The following is a 14,186-nucleotide window of genomic DNA, read 5'->3' on the forward strand; positions in this document are numbered from 1 at the left end:
CAACTTTGTGACTATACCAACAACCACTGAACTGTACTTAATAAAAGGAGAGAAAGATTTCCTGGAGCTGGAGAAATCTGGATACACCAATGAATGATGTGAAAAGCAGAGATAGCATGTTGTAGTAAATTAACAAATCTTTTTGTTTGGCAGACTTGATCTGAATCTGCTCTGCCACTTGGTCAAGTTACCTTTCCTAAGCCTGTATCCTCATCTAAAAAGTGGGTATATCAGTATTATCATACTTATTATAAGTATTATAATATTATTATATATGTAAGTATATAAGTATATATTATATATTATACTTATATATAAGTAGAATAATATTATAAATATTATAAGTATTATCATACTTATAATATTTATATCCTACTTATATCTTATACAATAAGAATATATCATACTTATTTCAGAGGATTAGTGTGATGACAAATTATATAACAGATGAAAATATTTAGCCGAGAACAAAACGAGTGTTCAATAAATATTAGTTTCTATTATTATTATAAATCTGTTCAATATTGAATACTGGATTAGGTGGGACAGAAGGAGCATGTTATATCAGTGAAAACTCTCAGAAACTCATTTGACGTTTGTAGCAGAAAGAAATTTGAGGCAGAAAATAATACAAAGATAATTGTATGTATTCAGCTTAAGAAACATTCATTAAATTCTTTCTTCTAATCACTAGACATTGTGCTATACTGCAAAATATAAAAGATAAAGGAAAAGTAGACTAAAAGATGTTCAAATGAGAAGTGGTTCTTGACTTGGTGGTCCAGTACACAGGTAAACAAATAATGCGTAAGAAAGTATCCTATTTCTTATAATAGAAATGTTGGCTTTGCACACACCTAGGATGGTGGACAGGAAAAGAAGGGTACATAAGGGGTAACATCCGTGCTCGATATTGAAACTGTTTGTTAACCCCTTGAGCCTGCAATTACTGGAAAACTGATTGTTAGGATTCTTTGCTGACATTTTCCACCTCCAATAAAAAGCACAGATGATTACAGGCTTGATCCACTTTTCTTCAATGGAAAGATGAGAAAAATTATCTCCAAAATGTTAAACTTTAAAACGTTAAAGAATGCCTGTTATACAATGATCATCAATATTCCAGACACTAATGATCAAATTCCCAGGCTACATGTCTTTCTTATTTGGCTGTTGACTCCTTGAAGGCAAAAATCTTGAGTGTTTCTTGTCCTCTTCTGGGTTGTTCCAACCTGGCTCAGTAGTAACATTAAAAAATTATTAAATAAGTGTTTCCCAAACCCCTCTTGGCTTTCCCAGTGGCTCGGTGGTAAAGGATTCACCTGTCAATGCAAGAGTCACAGGTTTCATCTCTGGATGGGGAAGATCCACTGGAGAAAGTAATGGCCACCCACTCCAGTTATCTTGGTGGGAAAGCCCATGGACAGAGGTACCTGGTGGGCTACAATCCATGGGGTTGCAAAGAGTCAGACACGACTCAGTGGCTAAACATCAACAAATCCTTATTATGTCAAAATTGGAAGAATCTTTATTAAAAAAAAAAAATCTATATAACTGTGGGTGTCTTCCCTAGCGGCTCAGATGGTGAAGAATCTGTTGGCAATGTGGGAGACCTAGGTTAGATCTGAAATGGAACAACAACAACAAAACAACTTTATATAACCATGCTTGTTTTCAAATAAAATGGTCAGTTTTGTCATTCTCTGTTTTCTTTAGGAGAAACTATTTGAAGGTTTGGAAAATAGGGGGTACCTTGGCAGGTGAAAACAGATTTTCCTTTGAACAGAGATGGCATGTACAGATCGCTGTGGTGTGGAGATAAAGACAAGAACAGACGTTAATTCTAGAGGAGAGCTCTTTGGCTGGAGTCATGCAGCAGTGGTCTGGAGAGGCTCTGGGCTTGACTGCAACCCGGTGTTTTCAGAGTTCTGATGATCAAGAGGAGACGCTGTCTAATCCACTCTTTTCTTGAGCACTTAACACAGTTCCAGTATTTAGGGTACTCTGCTTGGAGTTGGTTAAGAAATCAGGGCCCGCTCTTCTCAGGACCAGTCCTACAAAGTCCTAGACAGGAGTGCCATTACAGGGATGGTTTGACTTGTATGGGTTAGGCAGAGAAACAGGGTCTGTCATTCAAGTGAACAAGAAGCTGTAACCAACAGGAGGTAGCGCCTGAGTCAACCTGTTTCACACGGAAGCGCTCTGACGACCACAGGGAGCCAAGAGTGGCGGGCCTCGGAAGATGGGGCCTGGGGCTCGCTCATGGCCTGGGCAGACGTGACGCGCCTGTGGGCGTTGAGTGACAGGCGCGGAGTTGGGCGGGCCTTGGCGGAAATCAACTTCCGGGGGCAGAGGCTCTGGAAGCCGGGTGGTGAGTGCGCGGTCCCAGCGCGTGTGCCGGGGCCGCAGTCCCCGGGGTCTGGGTCGCGCCTGGGTGCGCGTGCGCGGCTGTGTGCTGGGGGTGGCTCACCTGCGCTGTGGGGGGAGCAGCGCGGCCGTGGTGGCAGTGGCGGCAGGCGGCAGCGGCGAGAGCTGGGGCGCAGGTAAACGGACGCTCGCCTTCTGGGCCTGGGTCTGGGGCCCGGGCCGCACGAGGCCGGCGGCGCGCCCTGAGGCGGCCTGGGCAAGGGCGGGGAGCGCGGCCGGGCTTCCGCCACCGGCGGGTACGGCCGCGGCCCGGGGAGGTCTCGGCCGGGGAGTCACGGGGCGTGACCCGCCGCGGGCTGGAGCTGAGCCTCGCTCCCCAGCGGGCGGTGTCTACCCGTGCTTGCCCTCGCCGGCAAATTTCTGCCCCTGCATGTTCCAGAACCTACTGTTTTCGGAAGTCTACGCACAAGTACACGTGATTACTGTCACCAAATCTCCCTTGAACGGTGACTTTGATCCTTGCCGAGTTTTCACCCATCGCGCCTGGTTTCTGTTTTCCCTTTGACTTAAGCACAACAGGATCCGTCAGTCAGTCACATTTCCTTGTCGTTACTTTGGGCCACAGGCTGCAATAAAAGTAGCATTTCAGGGTGAAGGCAGTGGCTGGTAACTTTCCAAGTGGTGAGGCGTCCTTCATCCCCTCAGTGCGCCCCTTCTCCCACAATAAAGATGTTTCTTCCATCTGCCCTTGTTGCGTACTGCGGAGCAAAGCTTTGGACGTAAAACCTATGTTTGGCTTCACTTGAAGGAATGGGAACTCTATTAAATAAAGCAGCGCTGAGTGGGTTTTTTTTTTTTTTTTGGTAGGATGATGTTGCTGCTGCTACTCTGACTTGCTTCCCTGATGAGAGTTGGGGCACAGCCTGATTTCCTGCAGGGTCGAGTACTGACCACAGCTGTAGGTGATTCAGCGGCGACTTAGGAATTAGGACTCTTTTTCTCCTTATCTCCTCTTCTGAACTGTACAGGAACTGCTTCCCTGATGAGAGTTGGGGCACAGCCTGATTTCCTGCAGGGTCGAGTACTGACCACAGCTGTAGGTGATTCAGCGGCGACTTAGGAATTAGGACTCTTTTTCTCCTTATCTCCTCTTCTGAACTGTACAGGAACTGATGCCCACCTTACTCGTTAAATATTTATCTGGGCGGTCGTTGGACGAAGGCTTTTGGACGGCGTTTTGGATGTTGCATTCGTGCTGGTGATTGGGGGTGGTCTGACGTTTCATCTTGTCACAGGGGGATGGGTTAACATTTCACCCTACAATTTAATTCCCAGAATATTTAGTTGGGTGGGATGACGGGGACTGGCAATAAATTCGCGTTGTTCTCTGCCATCGGAGACCTGTATCCTTTATCTCATGTGCTTTCTGCTACAGTTTCTGTTGCTTTGAGGGATTAGCACTACTGTACCTGTAAGGTTAATGGAGCTGGAGGATGCCAGAGAGTGCACCTGTATAGTGCTGGCGAGTGAGTAAACTGTGTGGTAGAGAACTGCCCTGGTTACAAAGTTTGGTATCCTGCAGGCTGGCTAGGAGGTTGTTCAGTGAGTTGGGAAATCTTATTAACTGGTTTCCCAGCAACAGTACACGCCAAATGGAATAAACATAAAGAAAACAAAGTGGTGAAAGTTACAATTTACCTAACTTTTATTAAATGGAAAAATGTATCTTCTTATTGGAGTGATCAGCTCAAAACTCCTGTTTTATTAGAAACTGCAGAAAGTCATCTTAGACAGCATTTTTTTTTTTTTTTTGGTGGCAATGGGGAAAAAAAGAAGATAGATGGTTACCAAGTAGCTAGTCTGAAGCTTAAAAGGACAAATAGGAATTTGCCTAGTTAGAGGCATTTTATCTTGTATTCCTAGCTATAGATATACGATTGTAAAGTATATAGGATGGTTATGAATAAAGAAAACTATGTTTATTGTCTTGTTCTTCATAGTAGAAATTGGGGTGGCAGTGCATTCGGTTGGATGAGGTCGTTTTTATCAATAACTTGGGAAGGGCATGTTTAGGTGAGTGTTTCCAAATTTTAGCTTGTAATCACTGTGCCTCCTTTATCAATCTGTTACTTGTGACTTTTGGTCTTTCTTGAAACTCATCAAATCTTATTTTCTGTCTAAACAATGAGAACAATAAAAAGGACACACTGGAGTAACTTTTTGTATCAATGTGTTTCTTCTTACTAATGATAAATCAGTTTTTTGATTTGTAATATTTCTGAGAGTTTTTTGTTTCCCCCTTTGTTTCTCCTCCACCCCAATACCCATTTAGATGGGTTGTCATTTAATTTGAAACATATTTTTCAAAGCTTCGCTGGTGGCTCAGTGGTAAAGGACCCACCTTCTAATGTAGGAGACTGGGACTTGGTCTCTGGGTGGCAAATATTGCCTGGAGAAGGAAATGGCATCCCATTTCTGTATTCTTGCCTAGAAAATTCCTTGGACAGAGGAGTCTGGTGGGCTACAGTCCATGCATTGCAAAGAGTCAGACATGACTGAGCAATTAAAGAAGAACAACAACATAGTTCTCAAAAGAGCATGTCCTCTGTCTTTTAAAATGTGGGCTTATTGAGGTATTGTTTATAGGTAAAAACAATCCCTTAGTATCTTGTTCTTTAAACGGACACATGCACAATATTCATATAACCACCACCACAATCCAGACATAGAACATTTCTATCATTCCAAAAAGTTCCCTCATGCTCCTTTGTAGTTGGTTTCCTACCCTCAGTGGTAAATCAGGCAACCACTGATCTGTTCCCTATCCGTATAGCTTTATCTTTTCTGGAGTGTTATATTAACAGACTCATACAACAAATAAAATTTTTTTTCTGGTGTCTTTCAGTTAAGGCTTTTGTGATTCACCCATTTTGGTGCATGTATCAGTGCTTTGCCCTTTTTTGCTTTATTGCTGAGTAACTATTTCATTTCTTTGCCTTGATCACTGAGGAAGGCTTTCTTATCTCTCCTTGCTATTCTTTGGAACTCTGTATTTAAATGGGTATATCTTTCCTTTTCTCCTTTGCCTTTAGCTTCTCTTCTTTTCTCACCTATTTGTAAGGCCTCCTCAGACAACCATTTTGCCTTTTTTTTTGTTTTTCTTTTTTTTTGTTTTTCTTGATCACTGCCTCCTGTACAATGTCATGAACCTTCATCCATAGTTCTTCAGGCACTCTGTCTGTCAGATCTAATTCCTTGAATCTATTTGTCACTTCCACTGTATAATCATAAGGGATTTGATTTAGGTCATTCCTGAATGGTCTAGTGGTTTTCCCTACTTTCTTCAATTTAAGTCTGAATTTGGCAATAAGGAGTTCATGATCTGAGCTACAGTCGGCTCCCAGTCTTGTTTTTGCTGACTGTATAGAGCTTTTCCATTTTTGGCTGCAAAGAAAATAATTAGTCTGATTTTGGTATTGACCATCTGGTGATGTCCATGTGTAGAGTCTTCTCTTGTGGTGTTGGAAGAGGGTGTTTCCTATGACCAGTGCATTCTCTTGGCAAAACTCTGTTAGCCTTTGACCTGCTTTATTTTGTACTCCAAGGCCAAATTTGCCTGTTACTCCAGGTATCTCTTGACTTCCTACTTTTGCATTCCAGTTGAAAGGGATGATGAAAGGGATATCTCTTTTGGCTGTTTGTTCTAGAAGGTCTTATAGGTCTTCATAGAACTGTTTAACTTCAGCTTCTTCAGTATAACTAGTTGGGGCATAAACTTGGATTATTGTGATATTGAATGGTAGAATGGGAAAGACTAGAGATCTCTTCAAGAAAATTAGTGATACCAAGGGAACATTTCATGCAAAGATGGGCACAATAAAGGACAAAAATGGTATGGACCTAACAGAAGCAGAAGATATTAAGAAGAGGTAGCAAGAATGCACAGAAAAACTATACAAAAAAGGTCTTCATGACCCAGATAACCATGATGTGTGATCACTCATCTAGACCCAGACATCCTGGGATGCGAAGTCAAGTGGGCCTTAGGAAGCATCCCTACAAACAAAGCTAGTGGAGGTGATGGAATGCCAGTTGAGCTATTTCAAATCCTAAAAGATGATGCTGTGAAAGTGCTGCACTCAATATGCCAGTAAGTTTGGTCAGCAGTGGCCACAGGACTGGCAAAGGTCAGTTTTCATTCCAGTCCCAAAGAAAGGCAATGCCAAAGAATGCTCAAACTACTGCACAATTGCAATCGTCTCACACGCTAGTAAAGTAATGCTCAAAATTCTCCAAGCCAGGCTTCAACATTACGTGAACTGTGAACTTCCAGATGTTCAAGCTGGATTTAGAAAAGGCAGAGGACCAGAGATCTAATTGCCAACATCTGTTGGATCATCAAAAAAGCAAGAGAGTTCCAGAGAAACATCTACTTCTGCTTTATTGATTATACCAAAGCCTTTGACTGTGTAGATCACAACAAACTGTGGAAAATTTTTCAGGAGATGGGAATATCAGATCACCTGACCTGCCTTCTGAGAAATTTGTATGCAGGTCAAGAAGCAACAGTTAGAACCAGACATTGAACACATTGAACAATGGACTGGTTCCAAATCAGGAAAGGAGTATGTCAAGGCTGTATATTCTCACCCTGCTTATTTAGCTTCTATGCAGAGTACATATGAGAAATGCAGGGCTGGATGAAGCACAAGCTGGAATCAAGATTGCTGGGAAAAATATCAATAACCTCAGATACGCAGATGATACCCCTGTTTTGGCAGAAAGTGAAGGAGAACTGAAGAGTCTTTTGAAGAAAGTGAAAGAGGAGAATGAAAAAGCTGGTTTAAAACTCAACATTCAAAAAACGAAGTTCATGGCATCCGGTCCCATCACTTCATGGCAGATAGATGCAGAAACAATGGAAACAGTGACAGACTTTATTTTTCTGGGCTTCAAAATCACTGCAGATGGTGACTGCAGCCATGGAATTAAAGGACGCTCCTTGGAAGAAAAGTTATGACCTAGACAACATATTAAAAAAGAGACATTACTTTGCTGACAAAGGTCTGTCTAGTCAAAGCTATGGTCTTTCCAGTAGTCATGTATGGATATGAGAATTGGACTGTAAAGAAAGCTGAGCACAGAAGAATTGATGCTTTTGAACTGTGGTATTGGAGAAGCCGCTTGAGAGTCCCTTGGACTGCAAGGAGATCCAACCAGTCAATCCTAAAGGAAATCAGTCCTGGGTGTTCATTGGAAGGACTGATGTTGAAGCTGAAACTCTAATACTTTGGTTATCTGATGTGAAGAACTGACTCATTTGAAAAAAACCCTGATGCTGGGAAAGATTGAGGGCAGGAAGAGAAGGAGACGACAGAGGATGAGATGGATGGTTGTCCATAGTCACCAACTATGGACATGAGCTTGAGCAAACTCTGGGAGTTGGTGATGGACAGGGAAGCCTGGCATGATGCAGTCCTTGGGATTGCAAAGTGTTGGACACGACTGAGTGACTCAACTGACTGCCTGTTTCATTTTATGTCTACATCACAGTCTATTTTTTCACCAGTTGATGGATATTTAGGCTGTTTCCAGTGTATATCATTTAGGAGTGAAGCCGCTATAAACGTTCATGTACATTTCTTTGTATATTCTTCTGTGGGTCTTTGTGTATATATATGCTTTCACATCTTTTGGTTAAATTTCTAAGAGTATGATTCTCTGATCCTGTGGCAAATGTTCACTTTAAAACAAATTACCAAAGATAAGAAATTACCAGCATTGTTTGATGCTTCCATTTTCTCCACGTGCTGGTCAGCATTTTTCATTTTACTTTTAATTTCAGCTATTCTAATAGATGTTTAGTGCTATCTCAATGATATTTTAGTTTGAATTTTCCTATCAGCTAATATGTTGAGCTTCCCTGGTGCCTCAGATGGTAAAGAATCTGCCTACAATGTGGGAGACCTGGGTTCGATCCCTGAGTTGGGAACATCCCCTGGAGGAGGGCATGATAACTCACTCCAGTATGCTTGCCTGGAGCATCCTCATGGACAGAGGAGACTGGCGGGCTGCAGTCCATGGGGTTCCAAAGAGTTGTACACGACTGAGCGACTAAGCACAGCGATACGTTGAGCATCTTTTCATGTGCTCGTTTGCTGTCATTTGCTATCTTGTCTGTTTTCTTTGGTGAAGTATCTATTAAAATCTTTGGTCTGTTTTCTGAGTTGTAAGAAGTCTGGATACAATTCCTTTATCATATATATGTTGACAGATATTTTCTTTCAGTCTGTGGTTTGTCCTTTTATTTTCTTGATTGTGTCTTTCAAAGAGTTGAAGTTGTACATTTTGAAGAAGTCCACATTATCATTTTTTTTCTTTTGTGATTTGTTCTTTTGTGTCCTATCTAGAAAATTTTGACTAACCCAGAGATACAGTGATTTTTTTTTTCCTGTGTTTTCTGTTAGAACTTTTATAGTTTTAGATTTTACCTTTAGGTCTGTGATCTGTTTTGATCAGCCTTTTATTCATTTCTCTATGTAGTACAAGATATGTGTCAAAGTTCTTTCTCTCTCTCTCTTTTTTTTTTATATGTGGACACCTAATTTGTCCAGTAACACTTGTTGAAAAGACTATCCTTACTATCCTTTCTTCAGTAAAATTTCTTAGCACCTTTGTCAGAAATCAATTGACTCTATGTATAGATATGTTCCTGGACTCAGTTCTGTTCTGTCATTCCATGTGTCTTTCCTTTGGCCAAAACTACACTGTCTTCATTAATGTAACTTCATGGTTTTGTTTTGAAATTAGGAAGTCTGAGTCTTCCCATTTTTTTTTTCTTTTTAATTGTTTTGGGTATCCTAGCTCTTTCTTTCCATATATGTTTGTATAAAACATTTCTATTTCTATAAAAAAGCATCCTGGAATTTTGATTCTGGACACATTGAAGTTATAATTTTGCTTGAAAAGAATTGACATCTGAATGGTTTCTAATCCATTAATAAAGCCTTGATTTTTCTCATTACTATTTTAAGCTCTTAGCATAAAACTTTAACACACATTTAAAAAAAATGTGTCTAACTGTTTCATGTTATTTGGTGCTGTTGTAAATGGTATTCTTTTTAAAAATTTCAATTTACAATTATTTATATAAATAAATTGATACTTTATTTTGACCCTGAATTCTCAACCTTGTTAATAAATTCACTTACACTAGTAGGTTTTGTAGACTCTTTGGAATTTTCTGTGTTAACAATCTTGTCTGTCAGTAGAGACAGTTTTAGTTAGTTCATATTTTCCTATTTTCCTTTTATTTTATTTATTTTATTTTTTCATTATACTGGCTAGGACCTTCATGATGAGGCTAAACAGAACAAGTAAGAGCTGACATCCTTGCCTTAATTCTCATCTTAGTGGGGAAAGTATGTTATCTTTTACCACAAAGTAGTTAGTATTGGTTTTTTGTAAATACAATTCTCATCAAATTGAGGAAATTTTCTTTAACTTCTAGTGAAAATTTTTTAAAAATCATAAGTGAATTTTGTATTTTTTTGATTGTGGAAATTGTAGTTGATTAGAATGGAAAATTGAGAAATAAGCCTGTAAAGAAAAGAATTAATCCATTTCTATTAGTATGACATAATTCTTGCTGTGTTTTGCTGGCATTTTTTTGTTTGTTTGTTTGTTTTTATTTTGAAAACATTTAAAAAACAAAGTTGTAAATATTGTCATATTTTTTCCTTTTCACTAAACATTACACTCATTGTTTACTACATCATGAATTTCTTGAAAATTTGACTTGTATGTTCTTGATTTGCCATTTGGATGATTGTTTTCCCCATTGGAATTAATAGTAAGTCTATGTGCATAATTCTGATAAAATTCTTTTAGTTGATTTTTAAAAAAGTGATTATTACTCAAAATGCATAAACTTTTTTCAAATTCTTAATATACACTGCCCCCTTGTTTAATTTTATATTCCCAGAATTTATCTGCCTGGATCTTTATTTGCAATAAATTTTGGAGCGAAAGGTGGCAGTTAATATTGTTGAGTTTTTTGAGCATTGTTTCAAGATAGACTGCTAGGATTTCAGAAACTCAGTTTATTTGATTTATCTAGTTTATATCATTTATTTTATAGGTTTAGCATGTGCAATAAGTAAATGACTTTTCCTTCCACATTATTATTTTGCTGCCAGTGATTTAGATAAAATTCCTGATGCATTTTGTGTAATGTAAACGCTCAAGTTCTTTTGATAAGGATTGTAGAAATCTTGTGTTCAATATCATGCAGAAACCCTTTATGTATGTTGTTTTATTGAGTTCCAACCAGAACCTTTTGTTGTAGGTAAGTAGTATTTTCCCCATTTAATAGGTGAGGAAGCTGAGTTTCAGAAAGGTGAACAATGTTATTTAAGATTGTATCAACAGTGAATGGTAGAGTTGGATTGATCACAAGTCTTTTTTTTATACTGTTTTTATTTGTAGACTCCAATACGAATATGGAGTTCATGTGAGCATTTTGTATATATTCTGTTTGTTCTGGATTCGTCTTATTTTAATTTGTAGAATAAGCTCATTAAGCAATTTAATAAGTCAACATGAGACAGTTTCAGTTAATTCTAAAATGTCCAAATAGGAATTTATATTTATTTCCTTTTATATTGTCTAATTTTAAATTATTTTAGACATTTCTTGCCCTGTATCCTCTTCCCTTCCCTGTCAAGTCTCCAATAAGGAGTAGAAAGACTGTTGTTAGCTATATGCTGTAGTTTTACTTAAAGAATTAGAGATACATTTATTGTCACTAGTATAGAATATAATAATTTTAAAATTTTGAAAGGAGAAGATTATTTTTAAGTCACAGGTTTATTAGATGAAAATCAGAAGTAATGTTAGCTACTTTAAAATGCAGCATGTTATAATTCTAGTAAACCTTTTATCCTTAGAAGTGTATGAACATTTTGGCATTTACATAATGCTGTTGAACACATATATTCATATAGACTAATTATATCAATGAAGAAACCACTGTTTTGTAAAGTGTGAAATCACTTTTTCCATGAAGTGGTATTCAGGGAAGACTGTCTTTCTTCCCCCTTTGCCAGCCTTGCTAACATAGACCATGTGCACCTCCTACCAAAAGCAGGCATAGATAGTGAAGAAGCCAGCCAAATTGCCTTTAATGTTGTGTCCAATTTTGTGATAGAGGAGGGTCTACATGATCATTTCAAGATGTTTTACTTTTGTATTATAAGAATTCAAAACTTCTGCAATTGTAGAAAGACAGTGCTATGTTATGCAAGATTCATTATGTGTGTGCTTCTCTGATAGACTTAGGGGTTTACATGAATATTACTAAAAAACTACATGTTGGATGAATGAAAATCAGATTTTTGTTTGACTTACAGACTCTTAAGAAATGGATGCTCCAAACTGTGGATTGTTATAGTATATTATTCTGCATATTGATTATAAAGTATTCAGTTATACTTCATGTGCTACTGGTGTGCAACATTGTACTTGTGTCTTTGAATCTAGGGCATCTTGTAGTCAGTACGTAGTTGGATCATGCTTTTTCTTCATTCTGCAAATTTCTGCCTTTTGATCAGGTTGTTTAACACATGTGTATTTAAGATAATTGCTGATAAGATAGGGATTATACTTGCCATTTTACTGTCAAGTTGGTACATATGTAACTGCAGTTTCGAATCATGAATTTTAAATCATTATAACTAGGCTTAGGTACATCTTTTTAAATCAAAATAGGAGCCATTACAACCAACACATTCTTGCCAATGAGAAATAGATTTGTTTATCCCTGTAGCATAAAAATCTGTGCTTTGGCATTTGATGAACTCTTGGAAAGAATTTTCTGCCTCCTGCTGGTTGTGGAAGCATTTTGCCCTGCAAAAAGTTATCCAGATGTTTGAAGAAGTGGTAGTTGGTTAATGAGAGGTCAGGTGAATATGGTAGATGAGGCAAAATTTTGTAGCCCAATTCATTCAACTCGTGAAGCGTTGGTTGTGCGTGTGTGGTCAGGTGTTGTCATGGATAAGAATTGGGCCCTTTTTGTTGACCAGTGCGTGCTGCAGACATTGCAGTTTTTGGTGCATCTCAATGATTTGCTGAGCATACTTTTCAAATGTAATGGTTTCTCTGGGATTCAAAAAGCTATAGTTGTTCAGACTGGCAGCAGATCACCAAATAGTGACTGTGACCTTTTTTTTGGTGCAAGTTTGGCTTTGGGAAGTGTTTTGGAGCTTCTTCTCAGTGTAGCCACTGAGCTGGTTGGTGCTGGTTGTTGTATAAAATCCACTTTTCTTTGCATGCCACCGTCCAATCAAGGAATGGTTCATTGTTGTTGTGTAGAATAAGAGAAGATGACTCTTCAGAAGGATGATTTTTTTGATTTGCCGTCAGTTCACAAGGCACCTGTTTACCGAGCCGTTTTACCTTTCCAATTTGCTTCAAATGCCAAAGGACTCAACTCAGTGGCTGATGTGTTCCTGGGCAACTTCTCCTGTAGTTGTAAGAGTATCAGCTTTGATGATGTCTCTCAGTTGGTTGTTGTCAACTTCCAGTGGCTGGCCACTACACTCTTCATCTTCAAGGCTCTCATCTCCTTTGCACAACTTCTCGAACCAACACTGCACCGTATGTTTGTTAGAAGTTCCTGGGCCAAATACATTGTTGATATTGTGAGTTGTCTCTGCTATTTTACCTCCCATTTTGAACTCAGATAAGAAAATTTCTTGAATTTACTTTTTGTCTAACATCAGTTCCCTAGTCTAAAGTAAATATAAAATAAACAGCAAGTAATAAGTCAGTAGAAAAAAAAATAAAGAAGTGCACATTAAAATGATGTTTAATATAACCACGTTTCTTTAAGGATGTATTCCAATATCAAATGGCAAATTTCTACAAGCAAAAACTGCAATTACATTTGCACCAACCTAGTATTTGTTTTCTGTATATTTTTAAGTGTTTTTGTTGTTGCTGTTCCTTAATCCCATTACTGCTTTGTGTTGTATTAAATAGATATTTTCTAGTGTGCCATTTGAATTCTTTTATTGCTTCTCTCACTGTGTTTAAGTTACTTTTTTAGTGATTGCCCTGGGGATTACAACTAATGACTTTATAACAGTCTGTTTGGTGTCCATTTTGAATTAGCACCAACTTAATCTCAAATTTTTAAAAAGTTTGCTCCTATGTAGTTCCATTTCTTCTCCTTTGTTGTGCAACTATTGCATAAATTACATCTTTCTACGTTGATGCCCATCAACACAGATTTGCAGTCTTTCTCTATGCAGTTGTCTTGTAAATTGTATAGGTGAAAAAAGAATTACAAATACACCTTTTGTGAAAGTCGCTCAGGTGTCTCTGACTCTTTGACCCCATGGACTGTAGCCTGCCAGGCTCCTCTGCCCTTGGAATTCTCCAGGCCAGAATACTGGAGTGGGTAGCCATTCTCTTCTCCAGGGGATCTTCCCAACCTAGGGATCAAACCCAGGTCTTCCACATTGCAGGCGGATTCTTTACTGTCTGAGCCACCAGGGAAGCCCAAAATATACCTTTATATTTACATAGGTAAATATAAAAGACAATTTTTATATTTACCTGTGTCTTTTATATTTGCCTATGTAGTTGTCTTTACTGGTGCTCTTTATTTCTTTGTGAGGATTCAGTCGCTTTGTATGGTTCTTTCATTTCAGCCTGATTACTCCTTTTAGACTTCCTCATAGATAAGACCTCCTGGTGATAAATTCTCTTTGTTTTTGCTTCGAGTAAGTTAATTTCTCCTTCATTTTTTTCTTTCT

General features: G+C 38.6%; 1 protein-coding gene across 4 annotated transcripts in view; it reads left to right on the forward strand.

The window, feature by feature from the left end:
• The first annotated feature begins 2,351 nt into the window (after positions 1 to 2,351).
• Positions 2,352 to 14,186, forward strand: part of CCDC91 (coiled-coil domain containing 91) — a 371,982-nt gene continuing 360,147 nt past the window's right edge. For 2 of the 4 annotated variants that reach the window (XM_043880595.1, XM_043880597.1), the window contains exons 1-2: positions 2,352 to 2,543; positions 3,235 to 3,325. The gene's annotated coding sequence lies outside the window, so the exon portion shown is untranslated. The remainder of the gene's footprint in view (positions 2,544 to 3,234; positions 3,326 to 14,186) is intronic. The other 2 variants (XM_043880594.1, XM_043880596.1) reach the window with 1 other exon arrangement.

This window comes from Cervus elaphus, chromosome 22, assembly GCF_910594005.1.
Source record: "Cervus elaphus chromosome 22, mCerEla1.1, whole genome shotgun sequence".
NCBI lineage: Eukaryota > Metazoa > Chordata > Mammalia > Artiodactyla > Cervidae > Cervus > Cervus elaphus.